The 15,000-nt window shown below is 49.4% G+C and overlaps 1 protein-coding gene across 1 annotated transcript in view; it reads right to left on the bottom strand.

Annotated features, from left to right (window-relative positions):
• The window catches only part of hdac4 (histone deacetylase 4), a 139,478-nt gene that overhangs the window by 58,772 nt on the left and 65,706 nt on the right, over positions 1-15,000 (bottom strand).

Here is a 15,000-nt window from a genome sequence, read left to right as displayed (position 1 = left end):
GAGGCTCTGTCGGAAGTTAATTCCTCTGCGCTTCACCTGCTCCATCAACTGTGAATGAGCTCATCCTGGAGGTTTGAGGACATGTTTGAAGCAGCTTATCAAACCCTGACTGAGTAAGTGAACGAATCAACACCCCTCTGAGCAAAGTGGGTGATGGAGGGGGGCGCTGCACGATAATGGTGTGAATCACTACCGCTCTCATTTGTCCTGTGGAAGAGTGAGGGAGGACTACATTTGGCGACACGACTACAGCTGCATGGCGCGACCTCGTCTCTCTTCCCGAGACCGAGAATGGGTGAATGGAGCCGGAGGGACGCCTCTGTGGTGAGCGTGTCACTACTTTCAGGGGCCATCGGCGTGATTCATGAGGGGTTACACAGAGGCCACCATTCATGGTGAGAACCATTCATGAGTGCACAGAGTTAGGCCAGGCACGTTGGGACGTCACTAGTCCGGCAGAATGTCGTGGGTTCACCGATGGCGCACTGACCCAGAGCCTGCGCAGAGCTGTGACAAAAAAAAGAAGCCTAGTGGCACGGCCCCTCCAAGAGGCATACAGAAAGGCCAGGGTCACAAGGGAGTTCCATCTTCATGAATAGACAGCCCCCTTTTCATCGTTTAATAAAATCATATTTGTGACGCAAAACGCCAAGTCCACAATGGGGGCATTGAGGCCTGAGGACATGGAAGTGATTGCCCTGTGCCTGACATCCCTTCTCTCTCTCTCTCTCTCTCTCTCTCTCACACACACACACACACACACACACACACACACACAGAGCTGAGTGGACTTTCTGCTGAAGGAGAAGAAGACATTAAAAGAAATCCACAATGAACTTGCAAAGAATGGCCTCTAGCTTGAGTCACATAAACCATACCAAAACACATATGTTTACCCCTCTCTAAAAACTTTATTTGTTTATTTATTGCAGCCAGTGTAATTACTGAGGACGGCATCTGGATTAATGTCCATCTAATCCAAGTCCGAGTCCACTCTGGCCAGCAGGAGACAGAATGAGTGTAATCTTGGCCTTTCCAGGCCCGGCGTGAGAAGGATGCCTTGTACACACAGCACATACAAGTCCTGTGTCAGGGCTTTAACATGGGGCCTGGCACTCAGCACAGCTGCTGGGGGACACTTAGGGGACAAACTTTTTCTTTTTTTGCCCTCCCTGCCCTTGGCAACTGGAGAGTGATGCAACGTGGATGGAAAAAGAGGAAAGCAATCTACTCGCTACATGGAGTTTAGCATGCTAAGGGTGGCAGTATGGGATTTGCTGACATGCAAAACGGTTGTCTGGTATCAGCGTGTGTGAGTTTGTGTGTGCAATCTCTGCAGAGCAGTAGCACACACCCACACACAGTCCTGGGGCGTAGCTTGCTGCCTCTGATGGAGATTGATTCGAGTGGGATCGGGCCGGGGGCACCTGACAGCAGTCCGGCCGTGAGCCCATGTTACAGGGACAGCAAGGCATCGTGGGACCAGGCCACTTGGCTCCCAGGGCCGACCATACATCACATTTACAGTCAGCCGAGGTGGGAGGACATGGCGATAGCCGCTCTGCTTGGCACAAGAGCACACAGACCGGAGCCAGCTTGTGAATGTTCCCTCCATTTTTACCACTGCACCATATCAGGCTGGGACAGTGCATGTCTACTGATGGGGGGGACATAAGCACATTCAGCCTCCATGACAGAAAAGTGTACAGACCAGGCCAGATGAAAAGATCAGCTTATATCTGGCTGTACTCCCCTCCGTTAGCGCGGAAGGCAGAGATAGTCAGACATCAACAAGGGATCATGCTTTCAATTACAAGAGATCACAGGATGAACAAAAGGTCTTATTACAACAAAAAAAGTTCATTGCAGGTTCAATGTTCCAGAGCATGCAATGATGCAGACAAGGGCTTGTGAGCTGGGAGAAGCCCCACACGGGGCCTGAAACTGGAGTGTCCCAGCACCGCAGGGGAAGAGGGCAGGGAAAGGTTCACCAAGACAGGAACACAGTGGGAGCAGAGGAGAGATGAGCCAAGACAGCACACCCCCCATCATTCAGATCAATACAGACTACCGCTCACTGGGAACGACAGGTAAAGTGGGAAGATGGAGCCTTCTACTTTTGTGAAGCTCTCAGAACGGTGAACAAGCTGGTACTGCAAAACAGCATCACTCAAGTGGCTCTAATCAGCATAGGTCTCGTTGAACGAGCTTCAACAAGTGGCAAACGCTGTCAAAAGAAAACGGTGGCGACCTGAGCATTACACAAAAAGTGACAGCTCTATAAAGCTGGGGGGTGGGGGGGGGGGGGTGAATGGGCAGCTTGGTGTGGCTGATTAGACACACCCAGTGAGCACATTCACTTGCTTCCCGTTGGCCACTCTCGTCCCCACGAAAGCGCCACAACCCAGTTGCCAGGTCTTTTCATCTCTGGCACAGAATAGCGTTTGCCCTTTTTTTTCCCCCACTGGAGCAGCCAGAGTCAACTAGACCAATGGTGCCATCACCCTCGTCTCCCCCACGCCACCCGCCCGCCCACCCAACACCATGAGCTCTGGGACTGGGCTTGTACTTGGTGACCCCTGAGGACCCCTGGGTAATGAATGTGTCGAGGAACAGGCAGCGCGACAGGGGCTTGGTGACGTCCGCACAGGCCCTCGCCTGCCACGGCTATGCCGCAGTGACAGAGGGGTGCTTGTTCTCTCAGAAGGTGGGTTGGTGGTGGGGGAGTGAGTGTGTGTGTGTGTGTGCGTGCGCGCATGGGGGGGGGTGGGCGTGGGTGGATGAGAATGGTTCTAAAAGGCAGGCAGATGAGCTGCAGAGTGTGCTGAGAATCAGGGGGTATTGATTCAGCTCCCATCGTCTTTAGTATTATTAACGGCCACTTCAGGGAGAGGATGAGAGGAGGAGGAGGAGGAGGAGGGATGAAAAGCAGGAGAGGAAACTACCAGAGGCTCATGGGAAGGGATGCTTGAATGGGTAGTCAACTAGTCACCAAGCCCCAATCTTCCATCATTAAAACAGCAGTTTAAGAGCCTAGTCCAGAAAACAGAAGGTGAATGGGTATGTGAATTAGATATCGGTGTAGCCAAACAAAAGGAAGTACCTATAAATAACCCAGCATCAGACGTGGTGCTCATTAAAAAACATTCACAGATGAGTCACTTGTTTTTCCCTCGCTTCCAGTGGGATCAAACAGGAACCCCAGCCGAGATGGTCATCGACGCATTCGCTTGTTGCCGGGTAACAGGCAATGCACTGCCTGATGGTACGTGGTTGTTTTGCAAATGTACATCATCGTGACTTTCATTGAGGTTTCTCTACCAAAAGGAAAGTGACTGTACAACACAGTGTGCCTTGTGGACCAGAACAGGTGGCAAGAAAAGATTGTGAATGGTAGAAGTGGTTAAAGCCAAACTAGTTGCCTAGTTACGTACACTGCAGTTATTGGAAGCTTAAAGGGGAATGCTCTGCCAACCTAACCAAGAGCAAGTCCGGACACAGCCTTTTCCTGGGAAAACAAAAGCACATTTATAGAATTCACTAGAACAAACACTTGTTACATGAACAAGCCAGCAATCCAGTTCAACCTGACCTCTGGTCTACCTGTGAGAGAGAAACACTGCAAGTGTCTTGTTTCACAAGTGCACAAATCAAACCTTTCCTCACAGTGAACTCTACCTTTGAAGCCGTGTGCCTGAGAAGCACTCGGCATCAAAGACACCTTGAAAGAGACTGCAACTAATTCAACCTGTTGTTTACAACATCAACACACTGCACAGTAGGGCATTCCTGGGTGACATAACAAGTGCAGAGGTCTGTGTGTGCACTCGAAACAGAGCAAACAAGTCAGGTGCAGGTGTTTATGAATGAATGGTTTTTAGCCTTGCAGAAGCAAGCGGAATCTGCAGTGTAAATCAGACTCTCTCCACTCACCCAGTAGTGAGTCCTTCTGCAAACCTATTCTTGTGTGTTCTTTGGCACGACCCAGAAGGGCAGAAAAAAAAGGTCACGTCACAAGACTTAGGGGCATCTTGAGCCTTGGGAAAAGCCAAGCCCATGGTTCTCTGGGCAAGAGAGATATTTCGGTCATCACTGACCGCCCTCTTGCCCCCCCCCCCCGTCACCACCTCAGATGTATAGTCGCGTCCATGAGAGAAGTCCCCTAATCGGGTCAGCACAGTCTATGCATCTTGCTTTGTGTTTGTGTTGGAGGCCCAGGGCCAACATACTCAGCTTTTGACATGTTTCACTACATGCACGAGTTCATGGGTAATAGGGGCCATTTCAGGGGGGTGGGGTGGGGGCTGAAATGTTATTAAGCCAAATAAGCAGAGTAATGACCAATAACCAAAAACTCTCGTAGCAGGAGTCTCATACGGGACACTGCACACTTGGTAGTCTTGCAGCTTGGCTGCATATCGGAACAAACTTTCACCACTCACCTGCCTACTTACAGTGTCAATGACACTGCCATACAGTATACAGAGTTCTATCAGATCAGCCTTGTTTTTATGAACAATGAATGTTTTTTTTTTAATCATCACTGATCCTAAAAAGCAATGGTAAAACTTGGGACAGGGTTTGAAAATTTACCTCAGTCAATGTTGATAATCTTTAACAGATTAGTAGGAAAATACTGATTACCTAGGAACAAAAGTACTTTAGGAAAAGTACTTAGGAAAAACACTTTTACACGAGACACGGTTCAAACATGGTTTTCCACACATACATTAATATTGCTGTGTAGATCGATGAGCAGTTTGGATAACTCAGGAAGCTAAAGAGACGTAGCAGTCTGTCCTTTAAAAAATGTCCAGTGGGCATTGACAGACAAAACAGATCAGTAAAACGATTTCACACAAGCCTTAGCTGTTCTCTCAGGTCACGAGTTGGTTTCAGTAAAACGCTAGGGTGTGTAATGGCCTACCTGCCGTCCGCTGTAACGTGATACTCTTGTTTACCACCAGACTGGGCCAGAGCGTCCTATCCAGACATGACCGAGTACTGTCTCTGGCGCTGACCGAAATGCTCAAATCATGTAGTTCAGTACACTTCCAATGACATGGCTTTTCCTTGACAGTGAATCCCGTACAGTCATCACCACATGTACATGTACACGTACACACACACACACACACTCCTGAGGCCCTGTAATGAGAATGGGATGTGACATGTTTACAGTAAACACCATCTTACGTATAACCAGCGAGGCAATCCTGCTGCCAGGGCAATTACTCCAGCTACTGGGCAGCGTGTTTGTGTGAGCATTTGTGCATTTGTGTGTGTTCACTGAACAATACTGGTCAGATGCAAGTTAAACATGCATTTCACAACGCTTCTGCAATGCAGCCAAGCCAAAGAGACATGAGAGCAGCCCCTCCATTGCATGCCCAGTGACGTGCGTTTTAGGGAGTCTGTGTGTAGCATTCTGGGTCACAGACAGGATTGGGTCGAGTAAACTACACTGACAGGGGCTGACGGGGCTGGGGAGCTTGACTGGAAAGCCACACCCTTCGGCCTCAGGGCAAACGCCACTTCGAGTTAGTCCTGTATGTCTATTATGTATGTCTATTAGCCTACTTCCCCTTCAGAGTTGACGTCTGGAGAATGCTTGTAAACAAACGGACACAATAAGCCTACTGCAAGTCAAATACATTAAATAAAATGATCCGGTTAGTTACTTGGGCTGCTCTAAGGGATTGTTTACAATCATTACGTATCCCTCGTAAGCCTATCCCAACACACACGCACACACACAAAAATGGCCACATGTACATACACACAAACACACATACAGCATCCTTAGGAGCAATGAGCAACCATGCAAAGCAGCTTTACTGCCAGCCAAACACAGAGGAGGGGGGGGGGGGGGATTTAGGAGGGGAAGAGCCATCCATTTTTTGATCTATTTATAGCTCGGGTCCCCTGGGGTGTGAGCTGCTTTGTTGGTGTTTTCCTGCTCCGTACATCCCTATATGGAGGATCCCTATCCCCAGTCCAATCCTCTGGATCCCACAGCCAGAGAGGATTATCGCCGGGCTGAAATCTCTGCCACTGATCCTGCAGACGACTCGCCTTGCTCGCTGGCCACAACCAGCATCAGGTAAGGCAGCGGGGCAGGAGACGACGGCGTCATGGCGACAGAGCTGGAAGAGGCCGGCGGTTGGCCGAAGGCGGCGAGCAATCAGCTCCATTGCTGAGCCCTCTCCCTCCCAGCGCCAGGCTGCCATTGACTGGAGTCAGGCAAGAGAACAGGGCGCGGGCTACAGCCAGAGGGACGGGAGGGGAGTGGAGAGGAGGAGGAGGAGGACACCAGATCTGTTTAATGTGGCTGAGTGGGGTGGGGAGAAAACAATAGCAAGAGAACAGGGAGGAGGGTTGAGGAAGGAGACAGACTGGATGTCCAAGAAAGTTTGTGGTTATGCCATCTCTCTCTCTTTCTCTCCCTCTCTATTCTTTTATTGTACAGTACTATCTGTCTGTCTGTCTGTTTGTTACTCACCCCCCCCCCCCCCCCCCCAGCCTCATTCTGAAGACTCAATTGTTTTGTTTTTATGTCTGTGTCCGCCTCAACGCCTCTTTGATTGTCTTGTCCTGGCGTGACCACACGGTGAGTGACCAGACTGGAATCTCCTCTGGTGATCTAAAGCCAGTGAGCCTCTCTCTGCAACTTGAGGCACTCCACTTCCACTTAGAGGCTATCTGTGCTTTGTCAAGCTCAACAACTAGATATTCCTCTGTGACTTATTCCCAAAAAAAAAAAATAAACAAACAGGCATCACACACACCACATCTTAAAACTTGGCGTCATATATATTTATTTATTGCGTTTTGCACTAGACACAACAAGTAAGTTAAAGATAGCTTCAGAGAGTTGCTCATACATGAACAAGCACATTCACTGGGTCCTAGGACGGCATCTTTGGAGTCACTGCGTTCGACAAAAGTCACATCTGCTTCCAATAGGCTAAGGGCTAGGGTGGGGTGGGGTGGGGTGGGGTGGCGAGGCGGGTGACTAATGGGCAGTGGGACGTGAGGAGCACTGAGCGGAGCTGCAAGCTGCAGGCTCCTGGCCGAGGGGATGCTGGGAGAAACGCCGTGGCTGCCAGGGGCGACGGCCGTGCCAACAGCCTGGACGGGACTCCACCTAACCCTCCACTAACAGCGCAGCCTACAACACACACACACACACACACACAAGCGCTTGGAAACGTGGTAAACGCAGACACACAATCACACTCAGTCATTCAGTAAATTCTCAAAATTTCCACTATTCAGCAAGTTACATACAAGCAAAAAAAATACACTGAAATCTTTTTCTCTTCAAACTCCCAGTGAGCTTATGGGAGATAGCCTTTTAGCGTAAACTACTTCCTTCCCCACAACATACACACATACAGTCATACACACACACACACAGGCAAACAGGAGGATGGGATTAAAGATTCATGTTGCCAGAGAAACTAATTCCCTGGCAGTCGTTCATTAGTTCAGTTGGTCCAGCGTGTCCAAGTCTATGATTTCAGCGGTGGTGACTCTCCCCCGCAAGTCCGTTCCATCAGCTCTTCCTGGAAACCCGTGTCCACTCTCTCTCTCTATCGCTTAAATCTTTCCACAACGCTTCTGTATTACTAAAACAGTTCCTCTTTGCGCTGCCCTCAGCCCGCCTCAGCCCCGTCCCCAACTCCCTTTTGTCCCTCTCCCTCCCGCTCTCTCTCCCCCGTGCTCCCTCTGTGTGTTCTGAACAGCCTGTCCAGGACAGAGACCCTGCGCCAGAGACCACAGCCGAGCGCCTCCTCTCAGCCGCAACACCACCGATGCAGCGTCTACACACACACACACACACAAACACATATGCGCACAGGCACACACACACAAGCACACGCACACACACACACACACACACACATAAACACACCAACATACACAAACGGCACGGCAGTTAAGAGCAGACACAGAAATCTCTCCTCACTTTCATCCTGCCTCTAGTCATTGTGGCTCAATTCAAGGATGCAGCGCGCACACACACACACACAGCATGGGGAAGCGTTCGTCACCACCATTCAATAAAAGCCTGCACACTGTCCATCCATCCACCCACACACGCACGCGGACAGGCACATGCAAGCGAGCACACACACACGCGCACACGCACACACACACACACACACACACACACACACATACACACACAGATCCAGCAAAAGCAACAGGGAGCTAGTCAGCTCTTACCCATCAGCCCTTTGGTCCAGACCAGGAGGAGATGAAGCACTCTGTGCCGGGAAGAGGTTGAAGGGGAGGACAGGAAAAAATGACAAAACAAAAACAAAACGCGCAGATTGCTGGCGGACACACGAGAGACGAAGAATCCCAGTCAGCGGTGTGGATCAGTGTAGCGCAGAACGCTCGGCTATCTCTCGATTTCACTCTCTGTCGCTCCCTCGCTCGCTCACTCACGGCGGCAGCTTTCCTCTCCGCTGCCTCCCTCAGTGTCTCTCGCGTACACACACACACACACACACACTCCCCTCTCTCTTCTCTGCTCTGCTCTCTTCCCCTCCGGCTGGGTCTCTAGCTCCCTCTGTCTCACTCGTCCCCTCCCCTCTCTCTAGCGCTCGCTCTCTCGCTCTCTCTCGCTCGCTCTCTCTCGCTCGCTCGCTCCCTCTCTCTCTCTCTCGCTCGCTCTCCCTCCCTCCCGGCTGGTGACATCAGAGAGCCGTCGCAGGCATGCAGAGTGTTTATGCGCGCCGCTGCTCTGCTTCCTGGAACACTGGCCAGATTCACAGAAGGTCCAGGCAGTGGGACTCTCTCTCTCTCTCTCTCCTTCTCTCTCTCTCTCTCTCTCTCTCTCTCCTTCTCTCTCTCTCTCTCTCTCTCTCTCTCTCTCTCCCCTCTCTCTTTCTCCTCTTCTCATTCCTTTCCCTTTCGTATTCCCTCCATCCTCATTACCACCATAGAACTGCAATTACACTGACTGCTATAGGACCCTGATGGCCAGGGTGGCACTGAAAATAGAGAAGATTTAAAGATTATCATTAAGTCCATGTAGCTGGAGCTGACATGACAGTGTAAGGTAGAGCAATTACAATACCCCCCATCCACCCATATCATCCCACACAACTCCTCCCAACCAATGGCCACCGCAAAAATAGGTGTGTCAGATAGATAGATAGATAGATACACGTAGATAGATAGATAGATACATGTAGATAGATAGATAGATACATGTAGATAGTAGATAGATACATGTAGATAGACAGATAGACAGACAGATAGACAGACAGATAGACAGACAGATAGATGGATAGACAGATAGATAGATAGATAGATACTTTATTGATCCCCAAGGGGAAATTCAAGATTCCCCTTCAAGGTGTCTATAGGAAATGCAATATTCAGTCAAAATATGCTGCTGTTCAAAACCTCTGTAAACCTCTACATTTGACTGCATCTCTCAGCAGGTGAAAATTATATTCAGGTGAGAATCAATTTACCCCAGAATTCTACAGGTGTTTTCTGATTTTAAGGACTTTTCTGATTTCCTTCAGCCAGCACTCAGCTCATAGCACAGAAGTACAGAGAGAATCCACAACGCTGCCACAATAGTGAGAGCTGGTGTTGGTATAGGATGTGTGTGTGATTGTGTGTGAGGGGGCAGGGGGGTTATTTACAGATGACGTAGACGTATCTTTTATTTTCCAACTCTCCTGCCGGCAGCTGGTAGATCTTCAAACAGACAGTTCAAACAGACACCAATCACGTCAGTATGCATATGACATCTGGGCATTCCCAGCTTCTCCTTCTAAATCAACTGATGTATCTCACAGGATGCTCTTCCACAGGCAGGAACTTATGGAACTCTATGTTAAGCTACATCTGAATGAAAGCAATGAAGATATGGCTTGTTTGTTCCTGGCTTGAGGACAAAGTACTTCTCGGAGCATCATATTAAACCTCAGGGACCGAGGAGATGAATGACGGGGATGACTCTAAAAATAGCTCTTAACATTGAGTCGATGGGGAGGGAGGGAGGGCCCGCGTCCATCCCCTGGGGCCACTGAGACACTGTTGAGTGTCTGTGCTGTTGGGTGGGCGCGGAAGTGGCGGCCCTCCTCATGGTGACCTCCCTGGGCTGCTCCAGAGAGGGTGGGGATGGAGGAGCAACTTCCCTCCAGAGGGCCGCGTGTTGCTGAGAGATTTGTTTACAAGGTCGCGCAGCAGTGTGAAGAGACTAGAGGGGAGGGGCGGCTCAGTGTGACAAGAGCTTGCTGGAAGGAAATGTGAATGAAGGGGACAGGGAGGGGCACAAGGAAGAGAGAAGAGGAGGAAGAGGAGGAGGAGGAGGAGGAGAAATCTCAGACAATAGGTGAAACAGTTGGTTGCGAAGGGTGTGACTGAGTCACCGAGGCCAGCAGTTAACAAAGCGGCTGATCAATGGTGCATTTGCTCCAGAGCAATGTTAATCAATAGGCGCCATGTGTCGATAAGGCCACGGCATGAGGAATGAATGAGAGAGGGAGAAAGAGACAGAGGGAGGGAAAGGGAGGAGTAAGACCAGGCTTTTACACAGAGCCACTATCAGAGGTCCACACTACACAACAACAAAAATATACAAACAAATGACTAGCAAACAGAAAACAACAGCTCCCCATAACAAATTTAAGACAGTAGATGATTCAGTCCCTCTGCGCCGGCCTCCAACATACCTGCCATTGTTTGTAGCAACAGGTATATTCTGAAAAATGTTTTGGTAACGTAGACGTTAAGCTGCTCTCTCTTAAGTGAGTTCACATGCTGCTACAAAACAGAACACTCACCCTCATGACAGAATGGAGGCCATTGTGCAACCTTAGAAGGCCTTTATGGGAGAGAGGGTTCTGACAGACAGTCGAGCGAGCGGTGCGGGGTGAAATTCCAGCCCGGGCTGTTTGTAAGCCCTGGCTGAGCTTACTCCTGTGCTTCGCTGTGATTGAGGCAGTCGGCTGCCCTGCTGCTGGCTACTCCAGTTACAGCATCACACGTGGTCAGTTCATTTACCTCCTGGGACAGAGGCCACCTCACGACACTTGATCCCAAGTCGGAGTAGGAGCAGAGTGTCCACAACTGTACCGTGGCTGGCTTGGCCTACTAAACTCTGCCTGGGAGAAAATGTATACCCCTCACCCTCATACTAGCATGCACTTGGGTGCACTTGGGTGGTGACGCTGATGACAGACAAGAATGTGGAGCTTGCAAGGTGACAGCAGACAGGCAGTCAGCCAGAAGCTTGCCTCGTCTGTGTATGTTTTTAAGATGACAACAGCTAGAGCTACAGTAGGCATCTGCAGGAGAACCCTGAAAAAATAAACACAAAGGAAAGTGCTGCCCTTATCTCAAGGGCTCCAGGGCCAGCTTTCACACCCACTCCAGCCTCCGCTCGACACTTCCACAGCCGATAAGAGTTGCAGTAAGGGCCAAAAATAGAGCGGCAGGAAAGGAGAGTCCCAGTGGCATCAACTGCCCAGACAGGTGTGGAATGGGTTGAGTATGGAAATTAAAGCAGGTGTACATGGGGCAAAGAGCTTTATCTCCAACCTGGCATGCAAATCAGGGTCCATCCCTAACCTCTCCAGCTGGCTGTTTCAGGTAGCCCCCCCCCCCCCCCCCCGACTTTTCCCAATTGATTCCGCATGGAGATGCTTCTGGAAAGTTTCAAAGAAACTACTGATGATGTCCCCTTTTAAAGGTTTATTCTAAGCAACAACATTCATATAGTCTCTAGCATGAGTAGAAACATGAAACAAACATGTAACAACTTCATATCATTCCTCCTTTAGTGATCGTGACCTCATACGAGGAACCAAAGAGAATGCAAAAGAGGTTAATAATAGGTGGGGCAGTGTTGACTGCAGAGTTCAGAGGAAGACCGCGACAGATAGACATACAAACAGGTAGAGGAGGACACTCACACCTGCCAGAGCCTGCTTTTGTATGCAATGTGTCTGGCCTAGTAAATAATGCATCGGGCATAATGATCAAGTCTGAATGGAAGAAAACCGCAGCCAGTCGGCCAAACAGATGAGAGCGGATAAATAAATAATGTCTGCTGGGGTATAAACAAGGAGCCTTGCTTCACATTGCCTCGCCCGGCAGGAAAAATGACATCTCTGGCCGCGTGCTTCCACAACGAGGGAGAAGATTCGCTCTGCGCCTGAGCACCACCACCACCACCAATCCCCTTGGGGTGCACACTGAGAGCTCGGGCTCCAAATATGTGAAAGACCGGTTCATTCATTATTGATTCATATTATTTATAATACTGCGGCTCTTGCACGATTCTCTCCATCTCTGTGTAAACCACTCCACATGTTAGATGGTTGTTTCATTACCATAACGTGTGGAACTGAGGGAGAGAGAATTGGTCCGATTTGATTAATGCTGCGATGTTAATAATGCACCCACTGAACTGTAAACTGGAGCGTTGGAGTGATGAGCTGCTGCCACCACTGCTTGCTGCCACTGCTGGGGTTTGCTATAGCAGTCCTCATTCATGCTCACTTTGAGAATGGGCAAGTGAATAAATGAAAAGGAAAAAAATTAATGAATATTACCGCTTGTTTTATGTGGAAGGACACTGGGGGGGGGAGGAAAGGACAGTGTGTGGGTAAGAGTGGTGGAGTTTCTCTCTCCTAGAGCACTGGAGGAATCCTTTGGAGAAAGGGCAGAGCCCTGCTGAAAGGCAATCAGCTCCATTTAAAGTTGAGACAGCGCTAAAAAGCTAAGCAGCAAGGAAAAAAAAGAAACAACAGTGTGCAGTCGGGTATCCTCAGTAGAAACACATCACCCAAGTCAAAGAACCTGATTTTTGTGGGAACTCGCATATTCTAGAGAAGAAGACATCAAAGAAATGCCAATATCTCAATTTTCTGTTATGAAATGCTAAGAAGGATCACACCAGGAACACAAGGAGACTCAGGTCTGACACCAGCGTGTGACCCAGACACAACCTGCCTTTGTTCCGTCTCGCTTTTTTGGATGTCAAAACATCAATGGCGCCCACTTTGGAATGCATGGCTGCATTGGGAGCTTGAGGGTTTGGGGGCAGAGCACTGGAGCCCGCCCCATTCATTTTTAGTGACTCCCTTAGGCTCACTTCTTCAGCATGGAAGCCCTCAGTCCCCCCCCCCCCGCCCCCCCCCCCCCCCCCCCCCTCTGAGGAAAGAGAGGACTCCCCCCATTAACCGCCTTAGCGCTCCGCATAGGGGCATGGCTTCTTGCCCTACCCAACCCCCCAATGCCCTGGGCACATTAGCAGTAGATGCTAACGGGTCAAGATTGGTCTAGAGTTCGGTTTCTGTGCTCACACTCCCAACCCCCAGCTTTGGTGGTTTAGTACCAACGGCTCCTTACCTTCGGTTAATGGATGGTGAAGATGCTCTTGTCTAGCCTTTTTCGGACCATCAAGACAGCAGCACACTAGTGTCCAAGTGGTCCTGCTCCACCAAACGCAGGTCTTTCCCTAACCAGCTCATTAATAATGAAGGCGATAAGTACACACAGAGCCCAGTATGGCTTTTAAAAGGACGGCCAAAATGAGTCCTGCACACAAGAGAAGAGCAGTAAATGACAGTGGTGCCATACTAGGAAGCAAGCCGAGGAAGGTGGGGGTTGGAAGCGTGTATACAAATAACAGGAAATGTAGTCTAAAGCTCTTCGGTCTTCTGTCAGAGATGAATAATCCATATTCATAAACATAGTCATACCTCTACTCTCATGTGTGTCAGTACTTTTCAAACTCCATGAACTTCTTTATATCTGATTTCAGAGTACAGAGGGCACCGAGAGCTTTGGCCTGTATGATTGGCTCCAGCTCTCTCTACCGTCTACACTGCTGTTTACAAAATAAGGAACATGAAAACACAACAACTTCACAGTTAGGGCTATAGCATATTACAACAGACTTCATATCTAAAACGTTTCTTAATGAAAGACTCAAAAACTTCCTTCAACTCGCCTTGTGAGTCTCAAAAGCAGCTTAACCGTGGCCAGTAACTGAGTGGTACTACCGTGGGCATTCTAATTTTGGTGGAGGATGGCAGACAGATGCCCCACCCAACAGTGTGCTTCACTGAGCTTGAGGGATGCCCTGCTCTTCACCACCCACCCCCGTCGGGGCCCAGACTGCATGCCTTCAAACAGCCTGGGCTCATGCAAAATTCAAACAGAGATAAAAAAAAAAGGGAAGCCTCATACCACCACCACCCCCCCCCCCCCCTTCAACCCCAAATCTGAGACTGCCTCTACAATAGGGTGAAGGGCAAAGTAGGTTACAATATTGTTCGCCCTAGTGGAAGACAAACACAGGTCTGGGACTGACTTTGAACCAGCCCTCCCAAAAAAAATAAAAAATGGGCTAGGGCACAACATCAGGCCAATTGTATGCAGGTTCACTAATCGCACAATGATGGGGTATTCCAAATGAAACACCAAATCAAGTGTGAATATTCAAAAAGGGCTTAAGTGTTAGTCACCTGTATGTGACAATACAAATGATCATTGGGATTTTAATGCAGCTGTTTGGGCAGTTGGCAAAAAGGACACTGATAATATTCACGTTCGCTCAAGAGGAGATAGAATAGCATTGTTGCAGACGAATGGTATTCAGAATATCCATTGATACAGATGTGCATCATCATTGCTTAGCTGTACGCGTACAAGCCATGTACTCAAGGCTTAGGTGTCTAAAGCTAAACACCCTTAGTAAACATGGCGTCCAGTGTCTACTATGTGTGTGTGTGTGTGTGTGTGTGTGTGTGTGTGTGTGTGTGTGTGTGTGTGTGAGGGTGTGTTCACAGGTTGGTGTGTGTGCACGCTCCTGTTGCTTTTCATTTCTTCTTGTCTGCACAACTCTGCCTCTGCCGCTCCTGCTGCTGTCTCCCTCTCTTTATTTCATGAGGCCCAGAGCAGGTTGTTGCGCTGGTTCCTGTTACAGTGCTATTTATAAGCCGTTATCTGCGCTGA

Source organism: Alosa sapidissima, chromosome 2 (genome assembly GCF_018492685.1).
Source record: "Alosa sapidissima isolate fAloSap1 chromosome 2, fAloSap1.pri, whole genome shotgun sequence".
NCBI classification, from domain to species: domain Eukaryota; kingdom Metazoa; phylum Chordata; class Actinopteri; order Clupeiformes; family Clupeidae; genus Alosa; species Alosa sapidissima.
The sequence above is the reverse complement of the archived record's forward strand: the minus strand, read 5'-3'. Positions and strand labels throughout refer to the sequence as shown.